This window comes from Eumetopias jubatus, unplaced genomic scaffold (assembly GCF_037043125.1).
Source record: "Eumetopias jubatus isolate StellerSeaLion01/CBP00866 unplaced genomic scaffold, mEumJub1_p1.0 scaffold_1, whole genome shotgun sequence".
In the NCBI taxonomy this organism is placed as follows: Eukaryota; Metazoa; Chordata; class Mammalia; order Carnivora; family Otariidae; genus Eumetopias; species Eumetopias jubatus.
Window position 1 is genome coordinate 137,289,044 of NW_028274807.1, and position 27,392 is coordinate 137,316,435.

The 27,392-nt window shown below is 38.3% G+C and overlaps 1 protein-coding gene and 1 pseudogene across 2 annotated transcripts in view; one reads left to right on the forward strand and one right to left on the reverse strand.

Moving 5' to 3' along the window:
• Positions 1–27,392, forward strand: part of UBE2E1 (ubiquitin conjugating enzyme E2 E1) — a 79,363-nt gene that overhangs the window by 17,967 nt on the left and 34,004 nt on the right. The window lies entirely within an intron of this gene.
• Positions 17,369–25,375, reverse strand: LOC114205567 (mitotic checkpoint protein BUB3 pseudogene; annotated as a pseudogene).

The window sequence follows — 27,392 nt, forward strand, 5'->3', positions numbered from 1 at the left end:
TGATCCCAGGGTCCTGGGATCGAGTCCCACATCGGGCTCCCTGCTCCGCGGGAAGCCTGCTTCTCCCTCTCCCACTCCCCCTGCTTGTGTTCCTGCTCTCGCTATCTCTCTCTGTCAAATAAATAAAATCTTTAAAAAAAAAAAAAAAAAAAAGGATACCAATGAGGCATCCAAATGAAGGTGTCAAGTAGAAAATAGAAGTTAGGTATAGGTAAATGGAGCTCAGAAGAATATTTTAGACTCAAGTTGTACTCATAAGCTTGAGATACATATACATTTGGGAGACACCACTATATAGAGGCTCTTGTCTGGGGCATCCCTCAAGCTCATCAAGAGAAGAAAGGTGTAGTGAGAAGAGGGTCCAGGATGCAGACTTGAACCTCTAGTTTAGAGGTTGTATAGTCTGAAGGAGAAGCCAGCAAAGGGGACTGAGAGATAGAAGGAAACTCAAGAGAGTAATGTCTGAAAGCAGCAAGTGGAAAGCGTTTTGAGGTAGAGTGGTTATGAGTGCTGAAATAACACGGTGAGGTCGGGAAAGACCAGCAAGTAACCCCTGGATTTGACAGATCTAAGGTAGAAAGGGTGATGCAAAAGAGGGGTTGATTTCAAGAAAGAAAAGATGTTTGTGTTACTCTGCCCAATTAGAAGATTTCATTGTGTTTATCCAGGGGAGATGATTTAGTATTACCAGATTTTTACACTTTAGGGCAGAACTCAACATTGTGTAATTATTTTTCTTGGGGAGGAGGTGTCTCTCTTTCTAGTGGATTCTCAAAGGATTTGGGAGGGTTTCCTCCTCCCCTACCCCCAACTAGAGAAAATTAACTTCTGTTTTACTAGATTCAAGTACTTTGTGATCTTTATGGTTAACATTGTAGTATGGGTATTATATGTAAGTAGTGCCGGGTTCACATATCACATCTTGATGAATCCCTTTAGCAGGGTTTATTTTGTAGGGAATGGATAATTGGAAAATCAGTAAATTGCTGATGCCATCTTTAAATTTTTTTATATGCTTTGATTTGCATTGATCTTTTTTACTTTTCACACTTGTGGATGCATGAGAATGAGTATATATGTGTTTACTTTTAACACTGTAAATTATTCATCATATTCAATTTGTTTCATCCTTTTAAGATTGGCTATTAAGTTCCAACTTTACATTGAACTTACCTGGAGTTCTTAAAGCATCATCATATCAGCATCATCTTTCTGATCATCTACCAGTCACATTTTATTGTTTCATATTATCCAGGTACTCTTGGTCCTGTGTAACATGATAATTAAGATTGTCCCTTTTTCTGAGATTGGTCTTCCCAAGACACATACTTGTAAATTACACATAGTAAGCCGGGGGACAATTGGACACCTAGAGTCGTTGTTTAATGTGGGTAATAGTTTCATATAAGAAAATGTCGCATGATGCAAATGTTTATCTTACTATTTCTCAGCAGAGCGGTGTGTGTACATAATAGCTTGTGTGTAAAAATTCAGGTGCCAGATTCTCATTCAAATTTGGGTGTGGGGGACTTGGGGCATGTAATTCACAAACATCCTGAGTGATCTAGGTCTGGTGTCTTTTTATCCGCGTCACCACAAAAGTTATCAGTCAGGTACTTTTTTTTAAAAGATTTTATTTATTTATTTGAGAGAGAGAGAAGAGAACGAGCAGGTAGAAGGGCAGAGAGAGAAGCAGACTCCCCATGAAGCAGGGAGCCTGATGTGAGACTCGATCCCAGGACTCTGGGATCATGACCTGAGCCAAAGGCAGATGCTCAACCAACTGAGCCACCCGGGTGCCCTTAGGCAGGTACTTTACAACATTTTTAGTCTCAAAAACATGGTATAGTTCATTGACATTAATTTTGTTTAAAAGTGGGTTCTTTGGGTTATGATTGATATTTTTCACATTTTCAAATCATTAGAAGTTATCTTCTAGTATGCCTTTATATAGTATATGAGTATTTGGAGGAGAAATTATTTGTGGTATCTCTTATCCAAATAACTGACAAATTTCTAAATTAAAATTGATGACATGGAGACATGGTTTTGTTTTTTTGTTGTTTTTTCTTGAATAAAGAAATTGATATACTAAAGGTTGATTATGTTTTATGGAACTCTTAGTACATCAGAATGTCCTGTGGAGTGTGATCAAGTGCTATTCACTGCTAGGCAATACTAGATGTGAAAGTTGGCTAATAGCATATATAAAAGGAAGAGTTTATTTGCAGAGTTTTTTTTTTAATTCAGTTAATTAACATATAATGTTGTTATTGGTTTCAGAGGTAGAGGTCAGAGATTCATCAGTCTTATACCCAATGCAAATTACATCATGTGCCCTCAATGTTCATCACACAGTTACCCCATCCCCCCCACTCCCCTCCAGCAACCCTCAGTTTGTTTCCTATAATTAAGAGTCTCTTCTGGTTTGTCTCCCTCTCTGATTTTGTCTTTTTTATTTTTTCTTCTGTTCCCCTATGATCCTGTTTTGTTTCTTAAATTCCACATATGAGTAAGATCAGATGATAATTGTCTTTCTCTGATTGACTTACTTCACTTAGCATCATACTCTCTAGTTGCATCTACGTCATTGCAAATGGCAGATTTCATTTTTTTGATGGCTCAGTAGTATTCCAGTGTGTGTGTGTGTGTGTGTGTGTGTGTGTGTACACATACGTACATATGTATACCACATCTTCTTTATCCATTCATCTGTTGATGGACATCTTGGCTTTTTCCATAGTTTGGCTATTGTGGGCATTGCTGCTATACACATCGGGGTGCACGTGCCCCTTTGGATCACTACATTTGTATCTTTGGGGTAAATACCCAGTAGTGCAATTGCTGGATCATATGGTAACTCTATTTTCAACTGTTTGAGGAACCTCCATACTACTGTTTTCCAGAGTGGCTGCACCAGCTTGCTTTCCCACCAACAGTGTAGGAGGGTTCCCCTTTCTCTGCATCCCCACCAACATCTGTTGTTTCCTGACTTGTTAATTTTAGCCATTCTGACTGGGGTGAGGTGGTATCTCATTGTGGTTTTGATTTGTATTTCCCTGATGCGGAGTGTTGTTGAGCACTTTTTCATGTGTCTGTTGGCCATTTGGATGAGACATGATTTTTATTTGTATAATATGAAGCTTCAGGCTCAGATGCTGGTGCTGGAGGTCACTTGGTGAGATGAAAGTGGCCAGATTGTGCTCCTTCGGTAGGTTAGTGACTCAGATGGTCTTATAAAGGGATACAGAGTTCTGGGAGCATTGAGGATAGAATTAAGACATTTTCAGGATTGGGAGACATCCTTAAACTTCAGAATATTAGTTGGAATCACAAAAGTATTAGGCATTGATAACATGTGGAGCCACAAGTATTTGGCTCCATAGGAACTTTGCCCCCCAAATAACTTAAATTTCTCCTACTACACATAATCCTTCCTCCTCTATGGGAATACATCTCAGTTTTTCAAGGTAATTTATTGAATTGGCTTTATAAAATTTTATTTTGTAGTAGACTTTGCTAGAACAGATTTATCCTAAAGAAAAGGAGATGTTGAATTGGTATACATCAAAGACTCTAAAAGAAAACATTTGTTTTATAACGAGCACCCAGGAGGATATTTTTATAAACATGAAAGATAACTTTCTCTAACCTAAGTAAATATTTCAAAACAAATGTATGTTAAGTGATTATGGTAATGTGTGAGCAGAGACTAGCGGTAAAGATAGCAATACCATATATCACTTAACAGTATGTGATACTTCTTTGGCCTTGGTCCTTTTTCTGGGTTATTGTGTCTGTGAAAGTCCTCAGAACGCACAGCTTCAGTTTTCAGCTAGACTGGTAGCCTCCCCAGAAAATGTTTCTTCTTTGTAGCTTAGTATTCTGAGATTTTTTCACATCTGAAGTGTTTATTACATAGTAAACATTGTCAAGTGATATGGACCAGTCCTAAAATAAACCGTATGTTGAGGACACAATTCTTATTAGAACTGAAGTTTAAAATTGATTTCTGTTCTGTCTGGCCGTACTGCTAGATTGTGTGTAGATGCAGGTGTTTCTACTATGACTTTTGATATAGCTGTTTTACATTTATATATATTGGGGGGAGATTCTTTATTGTAGTACCTGCAAATTAAAACACATGATTGTGAGGGGTGCTTGGGTGGCTTAGTCAGTTAAGTATTCAACTCTTGATTTCAGCTTAGGTTCATGATCTCAGGGTTGTGGGATTGAGTCCCATGTCAGGCTTTGCCTGGGTTTGGAGCCTGCTTAAGGTTCTTTCTCTGCCCTCCCCCCACTCTAAAAAATAAAAAAGACGTGATTGTGGAAAAGTAAAAAGCTATTAAGATCTTGGATCCTAGAGGCGCCTGAGTGGCTCAGTTGGTTGAGCATCCAACTTTTGATCTTAGCTCTGGTCTTGATCTCAAGGTCGTGAGTTCAGGCCCCAAGTTGGGCTCCACACTGGGCCTAGAGCCTACTTAATTAAAAAAAAAAAAAAAGATCTTGGAGCCCAAATTAATGTTTACAGTGGGAGTTTTATAGCTAAAAGGACTGGCTGCTCCCTTCTCTGTGCCCTAATTATTACATGATGTGTATTGATAAATGAATTTTTATCCATTCTCCATTCTGTTGCCAGATGACTGCTGCGTTCTTTTTCCAGAGCCACTCCTGAAACCTTTCTACATGGTTTTTTGTTCCAGTCCAACTCTCACTGCTTTCCAAAGATATACCCTCCCCAGCCTTTTTAGACTAGCAGTCATCTTCAGTTCTGAAGCTTCTCTGATCTCTGGCAAGCCTCGACCCACTGTAGTGCATGGCTTGAAGGCGATAACATTTGCACATTGACATTTAACCCGGAGGTGCATAAAGAGAAATGCTATCTTGTTTTTTAAGGGGCTAAGTCAAATCTCAGGATACCTAATGACATTACTACAGGCTTAATTTGCATTTTCCTTTCTGGTTGAAATCTTTGTCAGTTTGCTCTTGCATTTCTGGCTTTCTCACACCCTGGTGTGCTCCCTTCCCTTATTGTACCCTCTACAAAAAAAGGGTGAGCCACTTGGGTGCAGTTTTCTCAGCAGTTTCTTCTGGACGTGCTCACTTGAGTTAAAAAAAAAAAAAAAAACAGTTTGTAGACACTTGACTTTTTGAGGGAAGAGATACAATTGTGTGCATCCAGACTATATATATGAATTGTTACTGGCCTAACTTTGAAGGTGTGATTCATTCCCTAACAGGTATTTACCAGGCCTTGTAGAGTAGTAATTAGGTTCCTCGAATGAGTTTTTAAAATATATAACCTACTGAACGCACATCATTTGCCTCATGACAATTGTCTGTACTAATAACAGTTTTTTGTTTGTTCCAGTTAAATCTTAGTACTAGTTTTGCCAAGTGTATTGAGGCCTGGAAGGGTTATTAGTGACTCAGCTGGGGTGGGCGGGGCAGTCTCCTACTTGCTCCATCTGCGTTCTCTGCCTGTTTTCCTGTGAGCCAGGCTGAGCAGTACATATCACTGAGCACATTGCCAGTACTTTGGTCTCTACCTGACCTGGCCTTTTCCACTGTATGGCCCTTTGGCTTTAAGATATAGCTGTAACCAGCCACTCCTCACCGTATTCACTTGCTCATTCTAACAATTATTGGGCTTTTCCTATAGAGCAGTAAAAAAAGACAGTATCCCTGCCTTTATGGAGCTTACACTCACATGGAGGGAGGGACAATTTAAAAATGTACAAAAGTAATTTCCGGTAGTAATAAGAAATTGGGATGCCTGGCTGGCTCAGTTGGTTAAGCGTCTGCCTTCAGCTCAGGTCATGATCCCAGGATCCTGGGATCGAGTCCCGCACCAGTCTATCTGCTCAGCGGGGAGCCTGCTTCTCCCTCTGCCTGTCGTTCCCCCTGCTTGTGCATGCATGCGTTCTCTTTCTGACAAATAAAAAATAAGAAAACAGGGTAATGGCATAGTGAGTGACTGGGCAGGTTGGGTCATTGTTACAGGCCATTTTAGGGAGATGACTGTGAATGATGACAAGGACATAGGCATGAGAAGGGCATTTTAGGCAGAAAGACAACAAACAGGTGTTATATGGGGAGGGCCAGCATGACTGGCCACTGTGAATGAGGATGAGAGTGGTAGGAGATGAGGTGTAGGCAGAAGTCAGATTTTATTAATTTCAGTAGAAAGCCATTGGAGAGCTTTAAGTAGAGGAATGATATACCACCACACTCAGCCTGTACTCGAAGAATAAAATTCTCATAAAATTTCCAACTCATAAAGAGTTTTTGGAGATATTCTTTGTATCTTTTTTTTTTAATGAACAGGTTTACTGACATTTTCTTATATAGCATTTCTATTATGTCTAGATGTAATTGATATATCTGTTACACCTATTATTTCTAGATATCTATATCATATCTAGAAATTTCATAAAAATTAAAGACATGCTGCCCCAAATTTGTGTCTAAACCTATGAAGGGAAGTGTAACAGTACTCAGCTGGTCTTGACAATGGTTGGGTGAAAGTATGGATGCTTTGTAATGGGTACATAGCATTCAGAGCCAACAAAAACAGCTTGTAGTTGTCTTTGTGATCCCCAGCCTGGCTTCCTCACTGTCCAGTTGAAGTGAAGATAGCCAGAGTCTGCGGTGTGGAAGCATCGAGAGTTTGGCTTTGTACCTCTTTAAGAGCAGGAACAGCACATGAGAGCTTGAGGAAGCAGTGAAGAACCCTCAGCGGTCTGGGAGGCAGCTTGCCAGAATCCCTCTAGTCCCCACTTGGTTGGTTACCTGTGATACCGAAAAGATTTCTCTGTGCAATGGGAAGCCTCAAATCAGTGTGGTACGACTAGAGAGAGAGAATGCTTTCCAGTTTCTTTGATTTGGTAGATGCTTTTATGGAATGATAATTTTGCCATAATTTTTAGTTACAGTAGCTGAAATATGTGGACTAAAGGGGACATGTAGGACAAACACAGGTGTTAAGACTGTAAAACAGATTGGAGTAGTGATATAAACATTCTTAGACATGTATTTGAAATTGCAGTTACCAAAAAAATTAAGTTATTGAAACCTTTTTGATTAGCTTTTTTAATCCTGTAAAATGAAATGTAATTCTAGCATATCTTAATAAATAATTAAAGGAGATATGGGGTTGCATTGATAAGGAATTAAATCATTTCATAATGAAGGGCAATTTTTCTTACTGAAAGACCAGTTCATGATTTTTTTCCCCTTGAACTAATAATAAACAGCTAAGAGAGAGGCCCCCTAGGAAATTTTTTTTTTTTTTTTTACTTAATCCATTATAGAAAAATTGGACATGTCATTCAGAATTCTTAAGGGGACAAAATTTCAGTGCAAACAACGTGGGTATTTGCTTAAAGGGAAATGACACCAATAATATAAAATAATCAACATGCCAAAAAACTTCAAGTAATTTGTATTAGACTTTGAAATGAATTTTTGAAATTATTTATTTATGTTTTAGATTTTATTTATTTATTTGACAGAGAGCACAGGCGGGGGAGCAGCAGAGGGAGAGAGAGAAGCAGGCTCTCCATTGAGCAGGGAGCCTAATGTGGGGCTCGATCCCAGGACTCTGGGATCATGACCCCAGCCGAAGGCAAACACTTAACCAACTTGAGCCACCCAAGCGCCCCAAATTTTCGTAATTATATTGTAAAATGACAGCAGTGTGTCCAGTATTCTGGGTATTCACTTTATACAAAATAATGAACCAGTGGAAAGCTTGATTTGTGGTATTTTGGACAACTCTTTAGACTTACACAAATCTTAGCTGCTTTTTGCTTCATATTCTGTGCTGTGGAGATTTTAAAAATAGAATAAAACTTAAATAATATTGCTATCCACTAACTTGATGTGAATATGATTGTTGTTCTCATTTTACAGATAAGACAACCTTAAAATAGTTAAGTAGCTTGCCAAAGGGTACTTGGCTCTTTAGTGGTGAAGCTGGTTTTTAGGTCCTGGCCTTCAAAGCCTTTATGCCTAACCATTATACTCTGCTGCCTCTTGTAGTAGCTCTGTGAATTGTAGGCTTCACTGCAAGTTGTTGCTTGTTAATTTTTTTTTTTAAAGGCTTTATTTATTTATTTGACAGAGAGAGAGAGAGAAAGCACAAGCGGGCAGAGAGGCAGGCAGAGGGAGAGGGAGAAGCAGATTCCCTGCTGAGCAGGGAGCCCGATGCAGGGCTCGATCCCAGGACCCTGGGATCATGCATGACCTGAGCCGAAGGCAGATGCTTAATGACTGAGCCACCCAGGCACCCCATTGCTTGTTAAATTTTACTCAGCAAAACTGTATTTAAATTTTTAAAAGACAGGCTTATTTCCCCCCCCAAAAAAAGATAGGCTTATTTTACAACCTAGCTACTGATACTGTTTCATGAGGCTGGCCATTTATTTCTAGATGTTCTCCAACGTAGGTTTGATCATCATGGCATTCCTCTTTTGAAAATTTAAGGCCTCCAGTTGCTCTTTGAATGAAGTGCCCAAAATGATATATATGAAATAAATTTCTTACAACCTGATTCCAGTCTACTGTATCCCCATTTTATTGTTTCTCCCCCCATTACTTAATATATTCAGTCTACTCCCTGGAATATTTCCTCTCCCAGTTTCTGTCCTTATACTTCAAGACTCAGATAAAAATAATTGTTGCCACACAACTCTCATCTGTGTCCCATGGCATACAGTTCTTCACAACATTTATCACATTCATTTAGAGTCATTTGTGTCTGTCACTGCAACAGATTAAGTTCCCTAAAATCTGGTTGTTTTATTTTTATTTCTTGTGCCTAACACCAGGAAATAAACAATTTGAGTACTGAAGCAAATTACAGCATTTGATTAGTGGTACAGTAGTTGTGTAAATGTTACCAGGGCATTTCTTTAGATATTAACATTCAGTCACTGAGAAATTATTATAGTCGAGTTGAAGTGTGACTAAACCACAAAGTCTGTTTTAGTTTTTTGTTGGTTAAAAAAAAAACACAGAACAATTTCTGCTATTTTATGTTAAATGTAATATTTATCCTTAAGATTTTATTTATTTATTTGAGAGAGCACGGGCGTGAGAGAGCACAAGCAGGGAGGGGCAGAGGGAGAGAAGCAGGCTTCCCGCTGAGCAGGGAGCTCCACATGGGGCTCCATCCCAGGACCCTGAGATCACAACTTGAGCCAAATGAAGGCAGATGCTTAACTGCCTGAGCCACCCAGGCGCCCCATCCTTAAGATTTTATTTTATTTTTTATTTTTAAAAAATATTTTATTTATTTTTGACAGAGACACAGCCAGAGAGGGAACCCAAGCAAGGGGAGTGGGAGAGGGAGAAGCAGACTTCCCGCTGAGCAGGGAGCCCAACGAGGGGCTCGATCCCAGGACCCTGGGATCACGACCTGAGCCAAAGGCAGACACCCAACGACTGAGCCACCCAGGCATCCCTATCCTTAAGATTTTAAACACAGGTTTAATTTTTAAGAAAATACAGTATACCTAGTGATTTAAAATTTAGATCAGTTTTACAGTATGAGAAGATGGAATCATCGTTTGGATGTTTGCCGATGTTAGTTGACGCATTTGCTAATAAAGACATGGAAGTGCTGCTGTATTATAGATAGGTGTAAGTTACTTTTGCATAAAATATTAGAGTAATAACCACCATCAGAAAAAAGGACTTGAAAAATTTTGACTAAATTTATATGCTGGGCATTTATGTGTCCATGTGCATAACCTTGAATTAGAATGTGTTGGAGATAAAAGTGTGATACATGCTCTTCACATAGAATGACAAAACAAGTAGTGAACAAGACACTGTATATTTATTAGTTTATTAGTGACCTAGGTTATACATTTATTATTTTTATTACCTCCTTTCATCTAAAATTTTTGTCATGCGATTGCAGCAGTATCTAATCCTGCCCCTGTCTGAGCACATCTATAACTGAGACTTACTTTCAGTAGTTGGAGGGGAAGCGAGATTAGCAAATTTGCCTGGGGGCTGGGCTGGGGGGGTGTTGGGAGAATGAAAACCCTCCAGCAATTCTGACAAACTCTAGAAACCCTGAGGGGCAGTCCCTCCCTCTATTCTTCCTTGAGGTAAAGTGGGAAAGAAGTAAAATGTGAGGGTTTTTACAGATTGAGGGAGCAGAAGTGGGGAAAGGTTAGAGGCCTTTGGAAGATCTAAATCGAGCTGAGAGAAGGCAAAGGAAAAAGAATTGAAGAAAGGGAAGGGGTCTAGAAGAGAGATTACATATTTCTTGAGGTTAGAAATGGGGTCGTGTGTGTTTCTCCCTACAGGCTTCATTTTGTTCCTTGTACATATAAGAAATCTCTGAAAGAGAAAGAAAAAAGGAAAGGAGATCGGTCTCTTCCAGAGAGTTCATGACCATTAGCATGCTGGTTCTGGGTCTCTAAGACAAGGAACCTTAGAGTTTGACATTATTTCAGAATGTCTGTAGAGAAGCCCTGGCATTGTTAGAATATGCTATATGTTTTCCTTCTTCCTTGTCTCCTTTTTATTACTTAGCTAGCTACATACCTGGAATGTTGGCTGTATAATAATTTATACAGGAAATTTTTTTTTTTTTTTTTTTTAAAAGGGGAAAGATTATTTTTGCTAAGAAAATATCTCTGGAAAAAGTCATGTCTATATGATTCTTTAAAACTACTTCCTGGCCCTTTAGAACCCTCTGTTTCTTTTTTCTTTTTTTTTAATTGAGGTATATGGGTACATTATATTGGTTTCAGGTGTAAAATATAGCGATTCAGTATTCGCATAGTTGACTCGAACAACACAGGTTTGAACTGCGTGGGTCCACTTAAAAATGGATTTTTTTTAAACAGTTCTGTAATTGTATTTTCTCTTCCTTATAATTTTCTTAATAACATTTTCTTTTCTCTAGCTTATTTGTGAGAAAACATTATATACATAGAAATGTACAAAATATGTGTTAACCAACTGTTTGTTATTGGTAAGGCTTCCTTCCAGTCAACAGTAGGCTATTAGTAGTTAAGCTTTGGGGGGAGGTGAAAAGTTATATGTGGATTTTCAGTTGTGTGTGGTGGGGGACCCCTCACCCTCATGTTCAGTGGTCAACCATTGTGAAATGATCACCACAGTAGGTAGTTACCATCTGCCCACCATACGTAGTTACAGAATTTTTTTTCTTATGATAAGAACTTTGAAGATTTACTCTCTTAGCAACTTTCAGATTTGCAGTATGGTATTATTAACTATAGTTGCCATGCTGTACATTAATTTCCGTGATTTATTTTATAACTGGAAATTTGTACCTCTTGACCCCCATCACCCATTTCTCCTACCACGCCCTCCATCCCTGCCCCTGCTCTGGCAACCACCAGTCAGTTCTCTGTGTCTATGATTTTTTTTTTTTTTTAAAGATTTGTTTATTTTAGGGCACCTGGGTGGCTCAGTTGGTTAAGCGACTGCCTTCAGCTCAGGTCATGATCCTGGAGTCCCGGGATCGAGTCCCGCACCAGGCTCCCTGCTCAGCAGGGAGTCTGCTTCTCCCTCTGACCCTCTTCCCTCTCGTGCTATTTCTCATTCTCTCTCTCTCTCAAATAAATAAATAAAATCTTAAAAAAAAAAAAGATTTGTTTATTTTAGAAAGGGGGGAGGGGCAGAGGGAGAGGGAGAGAGAAAATCTCAAATAGACTCCCTACTGAGCACGGAGCCAGACATGGGGCTCTGTCTCACAACCCCAAGATCTTGACCTGAGCTGAAACCAAAGAGTCAGTTACTCAACCAGCTGAGCCGCCATCTCCCTTCCTGGAAATAAACATAGATCCTTTTTAAGCTACTGACTTTTTAGGTTTCTTTTAGAACATCTTAGCCCATTCCCTCAGAATACAACATTAAATCAGTACCTATAAGAAATGCCACACCTTCCGTTCTAAAAGCAGCAAGCAGTATTCACATCTACCCTGTGCCTGGCCCCAAGGTAGGTGGTAGAGCTGCTGTACAAATGCGAAAACTTGCTCTCTTGAAGCTTCAGACGTTTTTTAAAATGAGATATAGTTGACATACAACATTAGTTTCAGGTGTATAGCATAATGACTTAATATTTGCGTATATTGTGGAATGATCACCACAATAAATCCAGTTAACATCTGTTACCACAGTTACAGATTGTGTGTGTGATTAGAACTTTTAATATCTACTTTCTTAGCAACTTTCAGTTACATAATGCAGTATATTATTAACTGAGTCTCACCATGCTGTCCATTACTAACTTATTTTATAACTGAAGTTTGTACCTTTTAACCCCCAGCCTCTGGCAATCACTAGTGAGTTTTTTTTTTTTTTTAAGATTCCACATATAAGTAAAATCAAATGATACTTGTCCTTCTCTCACGTTTCACTTAGCATAGTGTCTTTAAGATCCACGCATGTTGTCGCCCATGGCCAGATTTCATTCTTTTTTATGGTTGAATAATATCTCCGTGTGTGTGTGTGTGTGTGTGTGTGTGTGTGTGTGTGTGTGTGTAACTGTCTCTCTCTCTCTCTACACACCCTGCATTTTCTTTATCCTTTTGTCCTTTGATGGACACTTAGGTTGTTTCTGTATCTTGGCTCTTAATAAATAGCACTGCAGTGAACACAGGGTACAGGTATCTTTTTGAATTAATGTTTTCATTTTCTTTGGATTAATATTCCATGTGTCTTGGCCATCGTAAATAATGCTGCAGTGAACATGGGGGTGCAAATATCTTTTCAAATTGGTGTTTTCATTTTCTTTGAATACATACCCGGAAGTGGAATTGCTGGATCATATGGTAGTTTAATTTTTAATATTTTGAGGAACCTCTATACTGTTTTCCATAGTGGCTGCACCGATTTGTGCACAAGGTGTAGGACCCTCTATTTCTTAAATGCATGTGCTTGATCTCTGAGTCATGCTTGGTCCTAGTTCAGTAAGCCTTTCAGGATGATGTTCAAATTTATTCTAAATCCTTCATTTGAAGTTGTCTTATATCCCTTTCACAGAGAACCATTGACAGGTTTAGAGGGCCTTGGTCATTGCATATCATATAAATAGATTTAGGGTTCACAAATGCCAGCCCTCTTTACCCAGTCCCCATTATACACAAAAATAAAAATCACAAATAACAAAGAATTGTAATGTTTATAACCATCAGTAATTTTTTTGGCAAGCCAAAATCTGTTGAAATAGAAACATGAATAAAAAATATTTAGGTTTAGAAAACCAACAGAACAGAATGAGGAGTAGTGTGAGTAAATACTGGAGTGGGGGCAGGTTTGGGGTTTGGGATGTATGGAAGCTCTTCATGAGAGAACACTGCAATGCCTGGAGCAGTGGATTAGCTGCTGCTTTTTCTGGTGCTCTTGCCTTGTTAGTCTTCCCTCTCCGCCTAGATGTGGAGCCTCTCGCTGCCTGAGTGATGTTGCCTTGCCGTTGCGCACGCTCTCCGTGTCGTGCGGAAGGGAGTGTGTGGAGCCAGATGACTGGTTACAGTTGGAGCACCGAAGTCACAGCATTAGATCCCCCATGGAGCTGTTGGTCATGGAACAACAAGAGCAGTAATAGCTAACTCTTTAAGCTGTTACTGTGGGTCAAACTTTGTTCTAAGGGCTTTAAATGTAGAAACGGGATTTAAAATTTAAACCATTCCTATTGGTGAGTACTGCCTGCCATTTTACAGATGATGAAATCCAGAATGGGTTTTATATATATATATATATATATAGCTAGTAAGTGGAGGAACCAGGAGAGGAGCTCAGGCAGTCTGGCTCCAAGGCCTGTGCTCTCGACCACTTCACTTTGGGGAGAATTAGGGAGTTCAGTCGGATACCACTTCTGTTATTAAGTAAGACTCTTTATGTGCAAGTAACAAAAGTCTAATTCTAACTCCTTTGAATAAAAAGATGAGATCATTATAACGATATCCAAGTATGTGAATGATAACTTAAGAACTGAAATGTTCTGGGTACCAGAAACAGCAGAAGCCAGGGATTCTTTCTCTCGTCTCTGCTTTTCTCTGCAAATGTGCTTTATTTTTTTCTCATAATGCAAACTGCTGCTGGCTGCCCCATAGCCTGCCTGGAGGAACATGGCCTCAGATACCCAGAGAGAAATGAAATTAATGCCTCCTTCCCCCGCCTTTTTTTTTTTTTGACAGTTCTAAAACTTCTGGGTAAGGGGCCAGTTAGGAAGTTAGTACAGCTTGATTGACTTCTGGACCAACCAGCTAGCTTAGTAACTAAAGTAAAAGGGTCCAAATGACACCAATGTTGATAGTTAATTTAACAAAATAGAAATTGATTTCTAATAGAAGAAACCTATTCGCTTAGCTTTTAATAACTGGCCATTTGATTTTCTTCAGTACTCTAAGCTCTGTGAGAATAGGGACCATGCCAGCCACCTAGCACAGTGCTTGGAAAATGGCAGCTGCTCAAATGTTTACTGAATGAATGAATGAAGGAATAAATAAATTTCCTGAAGAAGGAACACTTATAAAAATAGAATTCAGTTTTCTGATCATTGTCCATGTACAAATATTCTGCTGGACCAAAACATGAGTTTTAGCAAGGGTGAAGGGACTGTATTTTTCTTGGGGTGTGGAAACCTAGAAGGGAAAATATAAAATACTAATTTTAACTATATAGTACCACATCTCCTTTTGGTTTTTTCCCCCCTCTTTTCTCCCCTTTTTCCTCAATGTCTGTATGTTTGCCTCACAGAACTTCCTTTTATTCTATCAGACTCCTTCATTTCTCTCTGCATAGTATAAAATGGAGATATTATTTTCTATTTTTTAAATACAAGTTTTGTGCTGCCTATTCCTAACCTAAAAAAAAAAAAAGTCATATATAAAAAAGTTAGAAGTTAATAGACTATCCCGTTGGGGAAGATTTGTTTCCTAGACACCTTTGGGAACAGCTACATTAATGAATTTAATTTGGTTTATTATTTTAGATAATAAATTGTTTTCCCCCCATTTTTAGAATATTAATACAAAGTTAGGTTGGAAGATACAAGTAGTGATTCAGAAAGCCACATGAGGTCTGAAAGCCACCCTGAAGCACTAGTTACAAAATACTAATTTAATGCATTAGAGAAGTATGTTGGATAGCAGTGGCAATGTTAGCAAAGCAGGAGAGAGTGTAATTTCTTGTATTTTCAGCAAATTTTGTTGTCTGTATAAAGAAAACTATAGGCATGAATGTGAAAAAAAAAGCTGATTTAAGATGCCAAAAGTTTTATATCCAAAAACTCCCAACTTTTGATAGATGACCTAACAGGTTAACTCTTGGTCCATATGCAGACATTTTTTGAAATGTCATAGGGACAAGGCCTTTACAGTTTCTTTATGAGCCCCACACAGCTTCATTATTATGTAGTTGTGCAGTTATCTTTGCTATAATAAAAGCTTGGTGTTTTTATTTTTTATTTTTAGAATTTTATTTATTTAGAGAGAGCGTGCATGTGCACGTGTGTGCAGACAGGGAGAGGAAGAGAATTCCAAGCAGAGTGCACTGAGCCCGACGTGGAGCTCGATCTCATGAGCCTGAGATCATGACCTGAGCCAAAGTAAAGAGTCAGGTGTCTTAACTGATCCACCCAGCATCCCCTATAAATGTTTTTTAAATTAAAATATTTACACAATGGGAGATTTCAATTTGGGGAAAACTTCGTTAAATATAATAAACTCAGTTTTGGGGGTAACAGTGGCCAGATAGAGTTATTAGTTGGTTTTGGGTTTCCTTTATGAGATCATCTTTTATTTCTGCCCAATCTTTTAAAGGCTTTAAAAAAAGGGATGTACAGGGGCGCCTGGGTGGCTCAGTCGGTTATGCGTCTGCCTTTGGCTCAGGTCATGATCCTGGGATCAAGCCCCACGTCGGGCTCCCTGCTCGGCGGGAGAATGCTTCTCCCTCTCCCACTCCCCCTGCTTGTGTTCCCTCTCTCCCTGTGTCTGTCGCTATCTCAGTCTCTCTCAAATAAATAAAATCTTTAAAAAGGGGGAGGGATGTACAGTCCCCTTTCCCTTCCCTTAAGTTAATGGAATTGCTTTTTTTTAATTTCTTTTTAAAATTAAAAGGAATTTATATTGAATTTTAAGACTTGTGGTATTCCCTGTAATGTATACAGGTCACTGTGAGGAATCACTGCACCAATTGGTAATATTTAAAATTTAGAAAAAGAACAGAAAAAGGCTGGGCTAGTCATACAGTGTGTTAACCTTTTTTAGGTTTTGCATATTGAGTTAATTACTTACTTGAAGCAATCACTTAAAGCGGTCTTGTATTGTTTTATGTTTAGTGCATTGGTTCTCAGCCCTGGTTCCTGTTTCAGTTACATGTAGTTTAGAAAAATACAGATGCCAGAGCCCGCCCCTACTGAATCATCTCTAGGGGGAGGCTCAGGCTTCTGCATTAAAACAAAATACAGAAGCTGGAAATAACCAAGGAAGTAATGCATGTTTTGCATATAGTACACCTCTGGTTAATTGCTATTTTTATGACATAATCATAAATTATTAAAGAGTCATTCAATTTTAGAAACTTTCATTTTTAAGTTTTTTTTTTTAAGGGAAATCTCAGGGTAAAAGTAAGCATAGCTTTTTCAATTTATAAATTATTGTTTGAAGAACCCTGGTGAATTGAGACTGATTAAATTTCACTGTGTTCAGTACATAATCTACAGAAATCCTCAAAATAAAGTTCACTTCAACATATAGTAGCTTTATACTTAAAGGCATGAGTTTTAAGCTATTTTCTAATAACTTGTTTTCAGCTGCTGCTTTTATGACCTAGTTACATAGGAAATACTAGATAGATTTCTCAGAAAAAACTTTTGAGCTTTTACTATAGATATTAAGATTACTTTCTATGTTACATGGGCCTTCTGGAACAAGCGCTGTATAGGATATAGGTGAAATACATGGGAACAGCAAGAACTAAAGCATTTTAAAGTCTTGTGAATTCAGTTTTTGTAACTAAAGTAGATAGGAATATCCAAAATGAGTATTCAGGTAATAAAACTAGCCATTCATTCATGGAATTTAGGAAACAACTGAGTTAGAGCATCTGCCTTCAGCTAAGGTCATGATCCCAGGGTCCTGGGATTGAGTTCCGCATTGGGCTCCTTGCTCAGCAGGGAGCCCTTCTCCCTCTGCTTGCCACTCCCCCTGCTTTCTCTCTCTCTCTCTGACAAATAAATAAATAAAATCTTAAAAAAAAAGTTCCCATTTCATTTATTGCTCATAAGTTTTCACCTATAATGCATTTCACTCGTTAAACATCGGGTACCTTCCGTGTGTCAGGAACTGTACTGGGGGATACCTATAAACAAGATAGACTAGGTCCAGGCCTTTTTGGAGCTCTTAGCCTGGGAGAACAAGAGATTTTAAACAGATAAAGGGGTTCTTTATACTGTGAAAACGGCAAAGTGCTTCTTCTCTGGTGAGAGGCAGTTCTTTCTCCCAAAGAGCAATATTGGCTGTTCTTGGACATTTTAGAGCTGAAAGGGAACTTAGGTCTAGTTCACGTCTTCATTTTATAAATGAGAACACTCAGATCTAGGGAGATGATGTGACTTTCCTAAAATGGCACAGCTGAGGACTGGTATGGGTGGGGATAGAACACCAGTCTTCTGATTACTGCCCATGCATGAGTGAGTCACATGACAAGATCATGCACAGAATCCATTCAGCCCACTTTCATTGATCTGCTTTATGCTCTGTTTGTGCTAGATTGCTGGGATTACTCAAAATGAAGACAATAAAGCTCATATGAAGTAGTTTGCATTCTAGAGCAAAAGACAGGCATTTTTGGGGAAAAATACATAAAGGAGTTACTCGTTTAGCATATTGATTAAGATGAGAGGTCTTGGAATCAGACTAAGTTATGTAAAGTTGGGAGGAACACAAATATTTGTACTTCAGTCTTCTGTGTGAAATGAGGATAACAATGCTTATCTCATAGGTTTTGAGGATTTAAAAATATATTGTATATAAATTATTTGGAACAGTGCCCTGATCGTAGTAAGATCACAGTTCATAATAGCTGTTATTACTTTAAAAAGCATTCTTAAAAAAAAAGATGAGGAAGTTGAAGCATAAAGAAGTAAAGTAACTTGTCCATGATCACACAGCTAGAAAATTTGGGAGCCAGGATTTAAAAGCAAGGAATCTAAACAAGTGCTCTGTTTAGACTTAGGGGGCTGAGTCAGAGAGTATCTTTCTGACCTACCACCAGTACTCGGAAAGCTCTCAAAATTCTAAGCATCCCAGGATGTTGGTGTTACACAGATAGTAGTATGTTAACTGTTGAAATATTTAGTGATATATTTGATTTCTTCTGAAGTGAGGAGGGACTAAATTTGGGGGATGTTGCCCACTACATCCAAGTCCACCTTGCCGTATATTTTTATTTTTAGCATTGGCTGATCCCACCTTGAAATTCAGAGGGTTTATGATATGTTAAAAATCATAAGTGTCTTGTTGCATTTTATTAAGCATTGAACATAATTTGTATTTGGTTGGTTTTGGTCTTTGGCTTTTTTTTTTTTTTAATTAGGGGAGTAGCTTACATATGTTTGAGGGAGAATGGTTTATTTGATAAGCGCCATTTCTATCAACTTTAATCTTTTGAGGAACTTAGGGCATAGAGAGTATTAAGTAATATATGGTATGTGCTTTCGATAGAAGATAGAGTCTGGTAATTTGGAGAATTGAGAATCTTTATCATTCTGTTGAAAACTTTCCCTTTTTTTCCATGGTATTGCTCTGTTGTACAAGCTGATAGTTTTAAGTCCCTGCAGGAGAAGCTTTTCATATTGATTAAGTGATTTAATAAGTGATAGCTGGTACATGACTTTTAAAATATTTAATACGAGTTTCTTTTAAGCAGCATATAGTTGGGACTTGCTCTTTTCCAGCCTGACAGTCTGCCATTAAATTGGAATGTTTCAGCCATTTATGTTTAATGTTACTGTTGATGTGATTGGATTTAAATCTTCTGTCTCAGTGTTTGTTTTCTGTTTGTTCCATCTGTTCTTTATTCCTGGTTTCCATTTTTCACACTTTATTTTGGATTGAGGTGGGGTTTTTTTGTTTTTTTTTTTGATCACTGTATGCCTTGTTGGGTTAGTAACTATAACTTTTTGTTTTGTTTTTTAGTAGTTGGTATAGAGTTTATAGAACACATCTTTAGCATATTACACCTTCAAGTGATATTATGCCCCTTCTTTATAGTGCAGGATCCTTCAACATTTCTTGCTTCCAACCAGTGTGCTTTTGTTTCATAAATTTTATTTCTACAGGTTATAAACCCTACAATACTTTGTTACTGGTTTTGCTTTAAACACTTAAATTATCTCTTAAAGGGATTTAAGAAATAATTAAAATTTATCTTTTCCACAAATTTATTACCATTTCTGGTGTTCTTTATTCCTTTGTGTAGTTTCAGATATATACCTCATTTCCTTCCCCTTGGGAGACTGTCTTTAACATTTCTTAAAATCAGGTCTGCTGATGATAAATTCTTCAGGTTTTTGTATGCCTGAAAGAAAATCTTTATTTTGCCTTTGTTTTTGAAACATTTTTGCTGGGTATAGAATTCTAGAGAGATCGTTTTAACATATTTTTTCTGACCCTTTCCCTTTTTGTATATTAGGGTGTTTGAAGTTGTTCCACAGATCACTGATGCTCACTTCCAACGTCTTTTTTGTGTCTGTTTTGAGTAATTTCTCTTCCTGTGTTTCCAAGTTTATTCATCTTTTCTTTTGCAGTGTCTAACATACTCTTAATCCCATCCAGTGTATTTTTCATCTCAGATGTATTTTTCATCTAAAGGTTGAATTTTTGGGTATTTTTATAATTTTTTTAATTTTTATTTATTTATTTATTTTTATAATTTCCATGCCTGTACCTAACACATTCAGGCATTTGTCTATCATTTTGAACTTACCGAATAGTTATAACAACAGTTTACTCTCTCTGTCCATTAATTTTATTATCTCTGTCATTTCTGGAATTTTTTTTTTTTTTTTTAAAGATTTTGTTTATTTGACAGAGAGAGACACAGTGAGAGCAGGAACACAAGCAAGGGGAGTGAGAGAGGGAGAAGCAGGCTCTCCGCTGAGCAGGGAGCCCGATGCGGGGCTCGATCCCAGGACCCTGGGATCATGACCTGAGCCGAAGGCAGATGCCCAACGTCTGAGCCACCCAGGCGTCCCTCATGTCTGGAATTTTTAATGTTGATTGGTTTTTCTCACATTTTTAAACTCTCTTCCATATCTGGGAATTTTTTATTGAATACCATACACTGTGAATCGTAACCTTTTTGGGTGCTGGATATTTTTGTATTTTTAAATCTATTCTTTGGTTTGCAGTTACATTCAGACGTATTTAAGTTACTTGGAAATAGTCTGATCCTTTTGAGACCTGCTTTTAAGCTTTGTTAAGAGTGATCAGAACAGTAATGAAAGCTAACTTTTCACTTCTGCTAAGGCAATACCAATCTTAGTATTTTACCCAGTGCCCTGGAAATTGAGGTTTTTGTTCTCTAACTAGGGGAATACAAACTATTCTTAATCATGAGGTATCCCTGGAAATTGTTCCCTCTGTTCCTGATGGGTATTCTTTCCCTGGCACTGGGTAGTGCTGTGTCCTCTCACACATGTACTGATCAGTACTTAGCCAGATACTTTCAGGGGACCTTTTACAGATCTCTGGAGTTCTCTTGCTGTGCAGCTCTTTCTTTTCTAGTACTTGTGAGCTCTACCCACTGGGGTTGCCCATCCCTACACTGCAGGGGCAATTGTAGGTCTTCCTGTGTTTGTTTTTCTTTCTCAGGAATCACTGCCTTGAGCTGAGCTGCCTTGATGTCCGCTGTCTACAAACTATTGTTTCAGATATTTGGGGTTTTTTAATTGTTCAAGGTGGTAGGGTAAATTTGGTTCCTGTTATTCCATCTTGGCCAGAAGCTGAGGCGACTAAAAGAGCCATGACATTTTTTTTGTAAATAAAAGTCAGTCATTAGAAAATAGTACTTCTTTGTTATTCCAGCTTTTATACATTTATACTGATAATATTTACTTTTAGAAATGTTGGTGAACTGTTTGAAAAGATTGAAAGGATGTAAGGAGTTATTGGAAGCATTAAACTCATCTTAAATGGCTTGTGCTTAAAATTTTATGTGCTATAATGAGTAAGAGATTTTATTTAAAATTCATGTTGATGGGGCACCTGGGTTGGCTCAGTCGGTTGGGCATCTGTCTTTGGCTCAGGTCGTGATCCTGGGGTCCTGGTGTTGAGCCCTGCGTCAGGCTCCTCGTTCAGTGGGGAATCTGCTTCTCCCTCTCCCTCTGCCCCTTTCCCCTGCTCGTGCTCTCTCTCTCTCTCTCTCTCAAATAAATGGATAAAATCTTAAGGGATGAATGAATAAAATTCATGTTGATATTTGGAGACTCATACTGTTTCTGGCCATATCAGCTGTACTTTGTGATTAGAATTTTTAATTGTTTTAGACTATTGATTTTTTTTAAGGGTTCTGAATCTCTGACATTAGACAGCATGGAAATAACAGGTTTAAATTATTTTACAAAAAGAGCTCAAGCTGCTCATAAACAGCAACTGGGCTTTCTGGGGGTAAAAACAATTCTTCGGACTACCACACAAGGACACAAAGACTCCTCATCCTATACAAAGTTAGTATGAAAGGGCACACGGACGAGTTTTTTGTAAGACAGAAAACAGAGAAATCCACATACTAAATAAGGTGTCCACAGTGACTATAACGCATCCCTTAGGGGATAAGTATGTATTTGTAGGAAGCAAAACAAAGCTTGCCATAGAGAAACCACTTTCACGAGATGATGAGGTGGACTTGGGTTTTGTTTCTGCATCTGTCACTTGGCGAACGAAGATACCATCTTCAGGATGTTCTTCGTCATCCATTTCATACATATACGACGATGCTATTGCAAGCGTGGTCCCATCATTACTGAAGGCCAGGGATGCAATGCTGGTGGTGGGGTACAGATGGAACTGGCACAGTTGCTTGTTGTTAAATGGATCCCACATGTTTACATATCCATCAGAGCCACCTGTAGCAAATATATTGTGGATGTTGTGAAAGGAAATGGCATTGACTGGGTAAATCTGCTCGATATTGTTCTCCTTTAGTCTGTGACACTTGAAGGCATGCTTCTTCTTCTGTACCTCAGGGCTTGGGTCCAAGTACTCAACTGCCACTCGGCCTTCAGTGGGGCTTAATACATAACCCTGCCTGTTTGCCAGATGCAGCGAGTCTGGTACTTGAGGCTGGACTCCTGGCGCTGCTGCACAGAGCCCATGTGCTGAAAGTCCCACACCAGCACTCTGCAGGCTGCAGTGCCCACAATCAGCCCGTCTCCAGACACTGAGAAGGGTGTACACCTTTTCAGGCTGAGAGAAGGTCCCTGCATTACAAGGAGTTCTGGGATCCCACAACTTAACTGTCTGGTCCCAAGTCCCTGTCACCATCACATTCACTTCAGGACAGTATTCAACACATCTGATAGGGGCATCATGGGTTCCAATGAAATTTTCTTGATCAGTGTTCAAATCATGCATTTTCAATGGATGGTCTAATCCCCCACTCCAAGCATGTGTTGGATCATAGAAGGCACAGTCCAGTACGGCACCGGTGTGCTGGTACTTGAGCTGCATGGAGTTGGCTGGCCCATCGTAGAGGCGCACCGACATGTCCCAGGAGGAGACCAGCAGGAACTGGGAGGTGTTGGGGCTGAACTTCATGGAGGAGATGCCGTCCTCGCGTGGCTGGTTCAGTTTGAACTCCCCTCAGAAGCAACTTGGCCACCACTGACCGCTGCCACCACCTCCTCGCTTCCCTCCGAGCACTCCTAGACTGTTTGATATTTTTTAATCCCTCTACTCATACTGGTTTAGGACTAGGTATGTGTTGAGTGCATATTAATTCTAATATAATTACAGCTCATTAGAAGAATTTATTGTAGATGTTGATTATAGTAGAATTTAAATAGCTACATTGTTACAGATTACATTTCTACTTCAAATTTCTGTTGGATATATAAATATACTTTAATAAGGAGAAAATGTAAACATCATAAAATTATCTTTTGTACTTTTTTATTTTAAAAAAATGGCCTTTTCTAAACCAATGCCATTCAGTTCTGGGATTCTGGAGCCACATTTGTAGTCACCATTAACCAAAAAAACCACATGACTACTTTTGAACACAGTGTTGTACTGTACTATTCTGATACAAATTTGAAATCCTATGGGTTGGTGAGTGAAAATACGACATGCAGCTGCAAGTCCCAGTTTGATACCATTGTCCTAGATCTTTTTGTTTTGCGGAAGTGTGTTTGGGTGGTAGTGGTTTAGAGTTCCGGTAGGAGAGGGTTGATGGTGGGTGGTAAGGGGGTAACTGCTGTTGGAGGACAAAAAGAGAGTCTCTAAAAAGACTTTGAGGCACAGAACTTAGTACTTTGATTATTCTACTGGTTGTTACACTGGTGATTATTCTAGTGGTTGCTTGTTTACCTTGAAACATTTATTGTAAGTAGATGAAAGTAAATATGGTGTAACTTTTAGTTTGACTTAAATGGGAGGTGAATCTCAGGTTTAATAGGCTTTCTGTTAGGATCAGATAAGAAAGTAGATTTTTTTTTTTTTTAAGATTTTATTTATTTATTCAACAGTGAGAGACACAGCGAGAGAGGAAACACAAGCAGGGGGAGTGGGAGAGGGAGAAGCAGGCTTCCCGCCGAGCAGGGAGCCCGACGGGCTCGATCCCAGGACTATGGGATCATGACCTGAGCCAAAGGCAGGTGCTCAACGACTGAGCCACTCAGGTGCCCCAAGAAAGTAGATTTGAACTGTTTCATGGCCCATTGAGGGGTTTTTTGGTCTTAAGGTGTTTTTTAGAATAGGTCTTTTCAGTATCTTATATATCTGCTTTAAATATCCCTAAATTCTTTCATCTTAATCTGAGGATAGGTAAGCAGTGTTTTAGGCCTCCTTTTGTTATATAAACTGAATTCAGAGCTTGAGGAAATAAAACTGAGTCTATTCTTATATACAATTCTGTATCAAAACCTAATAGCAGTTTTTGTGATACGAAATCTCATTACCATGAGTTACAAGTATATTTTTAGATTTTTAAAATTTTGATCTTTTAAGTTATATATAAGATTTTATACTTTTCAAGAGAATGAAAATTCCTCATTTTAGAACACTAAATGGAATAGACATTTATAACTTAGATTCTTCTGGAATAGATACAGAGGTTCAGTTTTTCCTTACTTGATATCTTTGACCTCTGAGAAGAGCAATGGCTTATTTTATTTAAATAAAGAGCCCTATAATAGTATAGTTATGGTATAAGTACGATAAAGTTTACCATGTGCTATTATATAGTTCATATACTATTTATATAAATATATAAATATATACTATTTACTACTATAATATACCATAGTGTGTACACTATATATTCTATATAAATGCATGTTTATATATACATATATATAAAATAGTATGATATAAAGCTGTTTTTCTGTCAAGAGCATAATTTGAAGACAGTTTCCTTCAGATTTCTGCAGTTAAAACTGAAGCCATCTATTACCTAAGGGTAAAGAGGGGGACAGGGGAGGCTCATAGGTTACCATAATACCTTGATTGGGTGTGTGTAATTATGAGGTTGATACCAGTCTTGTTAACTACAGAATAGACAGTTCTGTTAAAATATTTATTGATTGACATTCTGAACTGTGCACAGCATTGTGCTGTTAATGAAAATGAGAGGGCCACTGCAATACTCCGTGGAGCACCATTCTTCTAACACTCTAGATTGTCTCAGTTCTTGTTTGCTTGCAGAAATTTATCTTAAATATGTGGTGCCTACTGCTGTTGGATAGATTATAATGTTTTGCTTTGTTTTTTAAAGAATTTATTTGAGAGAGGGCGTGTGCAAGCCTGTGCGCAAGCGCGGGGAGAGGAAGAAGCAGGAGCAGGCTCCCTGCTGAGGAGCTGGGTTCCATCCCAGGATCCCAAGATCATGACCTGAGCCAAAGGCAGACATTTACCTGACTGAGCCACCCAGGCACCCTGATTTTAATGGTATTTTAAACACAAAAGTATTACTTAGTTTTTGTTACACACAGTCTACTTTTTTTTTTTTAAAGATTTTATTTATTTGACAGAGACACAGCGAGAGAGGGAACACAAGCAGGGGGAGTGGGAGAGGGAGAAGCAGACTTCCCGCAGAGACTTTAATCAATGAGAGCTATAATGATTTACTCCCTACCTTCTGCACTCTCACCTTCCACAGTCATTTTCGCCTCTGCTTCCTCTTGGTTTGTTTTGTCTTAAATCAGCATCTTTCCACTTTCCCTAAAGCGTTCATGTCATTAGCACTGCATACATCTTCCATGCCACAGGCATATTTAATACATATGTGGCTTTTACAACAGTGGACAATCCAGAGGACTCTCATATCTATCTACAGCCATCCTCGACTGCCCTCTGGAGTCAGTGTTTTCAACCAAACACTGGAACTTAAAAACAAAACCTGTCTAAAATAGTTCCTTCACCCAAATGCTTTTCTTGTGTTCTTTTATCTCTTTAATGGGTATCCTACTTTTTACTCAAATTACAGATAATACCATCTTTATCCTGCATTGTGATTGTACCAATTCAAGATGTCTTCTTAATATTTCTTTCCCCATTTATATATATATATAAATTTTATGCTTAGGGCTCTTTTGTTACATGTAAAACTGGGGTATGTAACAGTAATTTTAGTGGTAGAGCTGTGTGTGTGTGTTGTGTTACGTTGGGAGTGGTGTCTCCCAGGTGCAGGCTACAGTAGCTAGTTTGGTGTTTGTTAGCAGTCTCTCCACCAAAAAATAAAAATTGAGAGTTTGTATAAATTGTAAGTTCCTTTTTCTCCTTTTTCCTATTTGCTTATTTTATTCCATTTTATCCTCATTTGCTACTCCAATTAACCCCAAAGCACTCCTTCTAATGTGTTTCTAAACATTATTAATTATGTCTTCCTGCCAGTGTATTTAGTGTATTTGTATTTTTAACTTATATAAATGATATCTCATTTTGTTTCCCACTTTTTTACTGAGCACTATGTTTTAACCTCCCTGTTGCTCTGCAAAGGCCCAATTCATTGCTGTGAACTGCTATATAAAATTCCACTGGGTACATATCCTTTCTGTCTGCAGAAGCCCTGGTTGCTTCCAGCTCTCTCCCACCACTGGCAGAGCAACAGGGAGCATTCTAGCATATGCTTCTGTGAACCCCTGTAAGAATTTAGCCAAACTGCAGAGGGATCACAGAGTTTGCTGAAGTTCAGTTTTACTTAATTTGGCCAGATACTTCTCCAGAATGGTGGTATTCTTCTCCGTGCCTACTAGTTGTGGGGCATGAGAGTTCTTGTATCCCTAGATCTCCTTGGCATGGTTGGATTTTCAACTTTTTATCATTCTGTAGATATAAAATGGTATCTTATAATTTGATTTGCCTTTTATTGGATTGTACCCCTTTTTATGTTAGTCTCTTGTTAAATTTTTGTGTATCCTATTCTGTATATTGCCTCATATCATTTGCCTACTCTTTGTACCAAAGTTCTGTTTGGATATGTTAGATATTAAACCTTTGTTCTAGGTTTTGCATGTATCTTCTCCCTCTCTGACCACTATCTGTTAACTTTATAGTGTATAGGTATTAATTCTTCATTATAAATTTAATTCAATTCCAGTCTAAATTCCAGTTGGATTTTATTTTCTTTGAGCAGCTCTATAAACTTAATCTAAATTTAGGTATGGAGAATGTGTTCAGGAACAGCTAGGTCAGTCCTAGAAAAAGAATATGTTGGGAGAGAGTGGTTGTTGCATTACCAGATGTATAAAGATGTGCCCCAGTAGTACAATGTTACTCTTGCCCTGGCCTTGTATTGTAGTAAGATAGACAAATGAAGAAGATTTAGAGTGCTCAGAGATAGACACGCATGTATTTGGATTTTAATACGTGATTACCACAGTACCAGAAAAACAGTGGTAGAAAGAATGGAGAGTTTAATAGATGGGTGTAGGGAAAACTGACTCACCATATGGAGGCAAATAAAACTGAACTCCTACCCTAATACCATATATGAAGAAAGTTCTAGGTAGATTAAAGGTCTGCATGTGAAAGGTAAACTGTTAAAGTAGTTTTTTTGGTGGTAAAAAAGAAAATGTGATCCATAGGCTACAAAGGACTTTGTAAGCCTATCTTCAAAAGCACAAATTTTAAGGTAAAATGAAATTAATTTATCACATGAAATTTAAATGTTCTGCTTAA